Source organism: Chelonoidis abingdonii, unplaced genomic scaffold (assembly GCF_003597395.2).
Source record: "Chelonoidis abingdonii isolate Lonesome George unplaced genomic scaffold, CheloAbing_2.0 scaffold0473, whole genome shotgun sequence".
Lineage (NCBI taxonomy): Eukaryota > Metazoa > Chordata > Testudines > Testudinidae > Chelonoidis > Chelonoidis abingdonii.
This window is the reverse complement of record NW_027424734.1, coordinates 55,121-61,812: the sequence shown is the minus strand read 5'-3', so window position 1 is coordinate 61,812 and position 6,692 is coordinate 55,121. Positions and strand designations below refer to the sequence as shown.

Here is a 6,692-nt window from a genome sequence, read left to right as displayed (position 1 = left end):
AATTCATCTAAAACAGACGTTTATGAGTCATTTGGGGAACTCTTCTTTCCCCCCCATATCTCTCTCAAGTACGATATCTTCCCCTAGTACCTTGGAGACTTTCGCACTCATTTCATTGTGAACAACCAGCCCAAACCGCATTGGATCTTAAACAAGAAAAACATCAGTTCTTAAAAAGAAGATTTTAATTTAAGGAAAAGCGTAAAGAATACCTTGAGAGATTTAGCATGAAGCCAAGTACTCTTACGACAGATTCAAAACAGAGGATGTTCCCCTGGGCAAACGTTAGTTCAAAAAGAGCCCATCTTGTTTCCTCTTGACAAAAGACAAAGTTCAAAAGCAGAATGAACTAAAGACAATATGATTCTTGGGTGGTGGCAGCATACTGATCTAAACTGATAATTAAGCTTAGGGGCTCTCATGCAGGTTCCCACATCTGTACCCTGAAGTTCAGAGTGGGGGTGAAACCTATGACATCTCCTATGCTTATATCATCTCCACTATCCTCAGGATTCACTCTGTTGAGGGCAGATACAAAGCTTTCTCCACTTGCACCTCCCATATAATAGCGGTGAGTTTATTTTATAGGTCCACAACTTTCATGTATGCACAGCCTACCTAGTTAACTTCTCTGTACCCAAGGAAAGCAGTGTCTGTGTTTTACACCTTGTCATCCCCATGACGAATTCCCTCATCTACAGTGTAAGAAACAAAGAGGTGAAAGAAGCTTGGGGCAGAACTATGGCGACAAAATTTTTGAAAAGTTGAACCTTGGTTATGAACACAGAGACTAAATCTTCCTGTGCAGGGCTTTTGTGAACTTCTGAAATGTGTGGGGGAGAGAGAAAGAAATATACATTCCTGACAAAAATATGTCATTGTTTTTCTTTTTCATTTTTCTCCAGCTGTAAGCCAACGAATATTTGGGATCAGTATATGAATGGTTGGGGGGATGACACAGGAGAGCAGAGGACCAGCTCAAGATATCTATCTAGCCATCTTAGCTGTGGAACTCATTACCTATTATCCAGTGGCAATCAAATAAATTTATAGAATTCTAAAATGGCTTCATTGTTGATAGGGACCTCCTGCTTTGGGGTATGAACCAACTGTTATTCTCTGGTTTAGGAAGATTTTTTTCTCCATGATTCAGATTATAATCCAGTTGTCTTTGAAACAGCTGACTCTGGGCAGTACTGGAGATAGGATGATGATGCATGGCAATTCTTCTGCTCTTATAACATTCCAGAGCATTGATTGTACAACAGATTTGTGACAATAAAGTATTTCCATATTTATTTGTATATTTCCATATATTGATAATAGGAATTACCTCAGTCCAAATAATTGGGTAATATAAATTTGGTTTAGCCAATCTGACTTCAGTGGAGCTACATGGGTTTAAGCCTGCTCAGAATCTGGCCCTTGAAGTACCTCTGATATAACGGTGATTTAGCTGTTGGAAAATGGTGAAAAATATGACATCTGTATCAGGTAATGGAAACAGATAGAGTCTATGTTAGACTGGTTCGTCTACGTGCAATACTCCTGTGTTGTGTCTGCAACACACCCCAATAAAGTCAGTGGTTTTGATTTAAATCTCATTCCTATTGATGTACATTAGAAATATTCACTCATCCTGGTATAAATCACTAGCAGCTGCGTTTATACCAGCTGGTTCCACTATCACATACCCTGGTGTAAATTGTTAGTAACTCCATTGCAGCCAGTGATGCTCATTCTTTTTTCACTCACCCAAGTGTAGGTCTAGAGGAAATCTACTGCTGCGAAGGGGATGGATTTTCCTTTCATCTGCTCATTATAAAACCATAGTAACTCCACTGATATCAATGGAGTTGCACTGTTGTAAAACTTGCATAAATGAAGAAAAGGTCAAGACCATTCTCTCTACATTTAAAGTTTCATTAATTAGTAAAAGAATCACATCAAAACCCTTTTCCTTTTTCTTCTGGAAGTGAAATGGACACAATACTGGCTAAATTCTGCAGGCTTTTTATAGAATAAAATCTCCTTGATCTCAGATGAGATTTAGGTGGACTATAGGTCATTGTATCAGACTCATGCAGATCATTTACTATGGAAATCCCAGGGTGTTAATCACTGAATATCAGTCTCCTGTAAATATGGTGAATGAGTCTCAGAAGGTATCAATTTTTAAAAATAAAAATTAAATTATAAAGAGACAAATTCTGTCTGTTTTCAGTGTATGAATGACAGCATCTCTTCATTGCTGTGTGGAAAAGCTGAAACTCTTTTTCTTTCTTTCTTTCTTTCTTTCTTTCTTTCTTTCTTTTTCTTTCTTTCTTTCTCACCACTCTTACAAAATATGTCAAGCCCTAAAATGGAACTCTTACTCTTATACAAAAGCACACAGGGACAGATTTTAAAGTTATTTTAAATTCCAGTGGGAGTTAGGCACTTGAATATATTTAAAATCTAGCCCTTATTCATTTGCGCAGTCTTCTTGAGCCAGATTTATTCAGACACCTCGTGAGATTCTCAAAAGCATCTCGGCACCTAACACTCATTGTAACCATTGGTTGTTAGATGCCTCTGGAATAGATGCACAAATGGACTTTGACATCCAATTCCCAATTTAGGGGCCTAAATCCCAATCACTGGGATTCACAAAATCCCTGCTCAGCTACTACCGAACTCCATGGCTGCCTAAATTAACTTGACATCTAAGTTTTTTGCAGAAAAAGCTCCCTGGGCATCTATGTTTCTGCTTTTAGGCATGACACCGGCACTGGCCTTTTTTTTCCCTGTGGGAGCTCCACTGACGATCCACACAAGGCCCTGGCCCCGCTCCACCTCTTCATCAAGGATCCTGCCTTCACTCTGCCTCTTCCGGCCCCCACTCTGCCATCTCCCCTAAGAATCCCCTGCCTGCCCTGTGACCCCACTGCTCATGACTCTCTGCCTTCCCTGAGCATATCCCACCAGCCCCTCACTGCTCCACTGGCCACCCCAGGGCCTGCTGAACAGCTGATCGGAGCCCCAGTCCTGGGGCCCAGAAGCATTGTGGCCAGTGGGAGCTGAGCACCCCCTATTTTTTTCTGTGGGTACCTGAGCCCTGGAGTACCCACGAAGTTGGAACCTAAGTGGCAAGTGCACTACTGCTTCCCTCTAGACGTCTGGACACTTAAGTGATGCACGAAACAAGGGAATACAGACCTAACTCACCTGAAAGTCCCCACATGGTAAATGTGCTCTGTGGGGGAGAAATAATTTGAACAGAGATCTGCCACCTGTCAGGCGAGTGCCCTGGGTTATGGGATATTCAGATATGGGGCTGGGAGGGCAATTACATGCATGTCACTTTACATTTGCTAATAAGTTTGCTGACTGGGCACAATCGGTGCCACTGAAGTCAACAGGAGTCTTACTGCTGATTCCAATGGGAAGAAGAAGAGAACTTATTGCCAACCAAATGTTGACACTAGCTATTGTCCTCACATGTGCCAACTCCATGCCCTACTCTCTGAGCCAAGAGATAGAGGGACAGATTCTGATCTCATAGCCTGATCCAAACGCAATTGAAATTAATAGGCGTCCTTCCATTGACCTCAAAGGACATGGAATCAGGCCCTCACTCTCACACAAAGGGCCCGGCTGGTGGAAACCAGCAGAGGTCAACTGAAGTCAATGACTCAATGGAGGTGTGATGATCTACACTAGCTTCATATCTGGCCCACTGATGGCAAAGGGGCTGCAATGATTTACACCAGCTAGGTATCTGGACCCATTGACTGCAGTGGCACTATGGCTGCTTCATACCAACTGGGGTTTCAGTGAGTTGAGCTCAACTGAGCTTTGCCAATTGACACCAGCTGGGGATCTGGGCTTTTCACTGAAGTTAATGGAATGACTATCAGCTTTGCATGGAGTTGAACTGGGCCTCTTAATGAGAGGCATTTTGCGGATCTTTTCACTTAAGCAAAATAATCTATTCTGTCCCATTTGTGGGTTTGATTTGGTTCTGTTTAACGTGCTTAACCAAAATACCTAAGCCAGATGCATATCTGCCTCTTTAGTGTGTCTAAATGCTTTTGAAATGAACCTAGATGAATTAAGCGAGCCCAAAGTCCATAGTTTTATTATGCTGTGTTTCTGTTTCGAGACTTTACATCAGCATCCATTGAAAGGTAGTATTATACAGTCTGACAATGTAGAGGAAAAGGTAAGCAACCATGCAAGAAGAATCACAAGAGGCTGATTTTCTTCACATAGAGGTGGCTGTCAGCTGTCCCTGCCAATGCATCTCCAGGGTTTAAAGTTATTGTACTAGCCATAACTACAGTTTCCACTTACATTCAGTGTCCCATTTTACCAGATGCTGCACAACATATGGTCAGAAAAAGTCTGTGCTCCTGCAAAAGTCACCATGTAAACTGATTGAGCTGGAGAAAGGAAGCATCAAAATCCACATTTTACAGATGGGCACCTGAGAAATAGTGGGATTAAGGTTGAGATTCTCAAAGCTCTCTAAGACTTTGGACACTAAAGACCTATCAAAGTTAATGAGAATCGAGCACTCAAATCTCATAGTATCTCAGCGTAAGTAGCCTGCCCAAGTTCACATGGGGAGCTAGAAATAGATCCCAGATTTCCCAAGTCACAGTCCAACATCTTCATCACAAAACCATCCACCCCCATTTTTTCTCTTCCAAGGCACTTAGACTTAGCCTCTGATTCATCACCCTTACATTTTGTCTGGGATTTTAAAATGAGCCAAAGGGAGTTAGATGTTAATTCCCTTAGGCCGCTGAAGGTCCCTGCCTTTCCCTATAATATTCACCAGCTGAGACCATTATTCCATGGAAGCGCCTTGTAGGAATTCCGCTGTCTCTGGCACCTATTGTTGTCCCTCCCAGTTACCTGCCCACTGTTGAATTGCCTTGCTACTTCAGGGAGCTCAGTGTAAAAAGCCTTTCTTTTTTAGTTGTCTTCTCAGGGCCGCTTTCACTTCCTTGTTCCTCAGGCTGTAGATCAAAGGGTTCAGCATGGGGATGACAATGGTGTAGAACACAGAGACAACTTTACTTTGACCTGGGGAGGTTATGGCCCCAGGCTGAGCATACATAAAGAAGACTGTCCCAAACAACAAGCTCACAGCCACCAGGTGAGAAGTGCAGGTGGAGAAAGCTCTGCGTGTTCCCTCAGCGGAGAGTATCCGCGTGACAGTGATGATAATGTAACCGTAGGAGATAAGGACGACCAGGCCAGTGCTCACTATGATGAACCCGCACACAGCCAGCATCACCATTTCATTGGCAAAGGTGTCAGAACAGGAGGCTTGCATCACTGCAGGGATGTCACAGAAGAAGTGATCAATTTTCCCCAGCCTGCAGAAGGACAAGGTGAATGTAAAGCCTGTTTGGATGCTGGAGTTGAGGCATCCTGAGAGATAGGAGCCTGCCACCAGGAAAGCACAAGTTCTCTTGGACATTGTGATTGGACAGCGCAGTGGGTTGCAGATGGCGACAAAGCAGTCGTAAGCCATCATGGCTAGGAAGAATGCTTCGGTGGTCCCAAAGAGAGAGAAGAAGAACATTTGGGTAGCACAGCCATTGTAGGAGATGGCTCAGTGCCCCATTGAGAAGCACAGCAGGGGTTTAGGGACAATGACAGAGGAGTACCAGAGATCCAGGAAGGACAGGTTCTTCAGGAAGAAGTACATGGGGGTGTGGAGCCTGGAGTCAGCGCTGACGATGGTGATCATGCCAACATTCCCCACCAGGGTGACAGTGTACAGAACCAAGAATAGGACAGAAAGGAAGACTTGCAGTTTGGGATGGCCTCCGAATCCCACCAGGATGAACTCAGCCACCGTTGTGTGGTTTTCCATGGTTCTTTTTGTATATGGAGGAAAGAAGAGACAATTTGGGAAGAATGTTGTTTCCTTAATGAGCTCCAATCACCATGTTGGTATACACTAGCTGTCAGCAGACACATGCAGTGGAACAATCCATTGCAACTCTCGGCATGGATCAGAGAAGACAATACATAAGTATCACTCTTTCTTGCAACAGGTATTGTGCTTCTTCATCATAAGCAAACATCCACATATGAAGTTTATCATGTTGGAAGTAGACTGGTCCTGAAAGTTGAAAGAAGGTTGAGAGTGAGTGAGAGAACTTTTACAAGCCATAAAAACTGTAATAAAAATGTAGACCTAAATACATATATTTCATTAAAACATCTAGAAGAAAGAAAGGAGTGAGGGGAAGTAGAGAAAGAGCTTAGAAAGGGAAAACAGGGAAAATGTGTGAGATAGATAGAGAGACAGAAGTGAAACCTTAAGTGTGGAAATTTTGAGAGGAAGTTAGATGGGAATCCGTTAGATAAGAACCAACCCTTACATTTTTACAAGAGCCAATCTCATGACAGCTTTTTCATTCATAGCGGCAGAAAACTCAGGCTTTCACCTCACAAAAGTTCAGCCCAATCCAATCCAAGCCAATTTGTCTTCTAGCTAGAAAACCATTTGCCTGATTCATGTCCAAAGATCACTTCTTTACTCCTCATTTGAAAGAGGAGAAAAGGGGTCCAAATTTTACTTTTTCTGAGACTGGTGTAAATCAGGAACAGATGTGAAGCCACATTGCTTAATGCTGTACTAGAAAGTGCTTGGATACAAGCATGGGGAGTGCAGTTTAAAAACCTGT

At 42.8% G+C, this 6,692-nt stretch overlaps 1 pseudogene; it reads right to left on the bottom strand.

Moving 5' to 3' along the window:
* Nucleotides 1-4,939: 4,939 nt before the first annotated feature.
* On the bottom strand, nt 4,940-5,872 carry LOC116829095 (olfactory receptor 9S13-like; annotated as a pseudogene).
* Between the last annotated feature and the right edge of the window lie 820 nt (nt 5,873-6,692).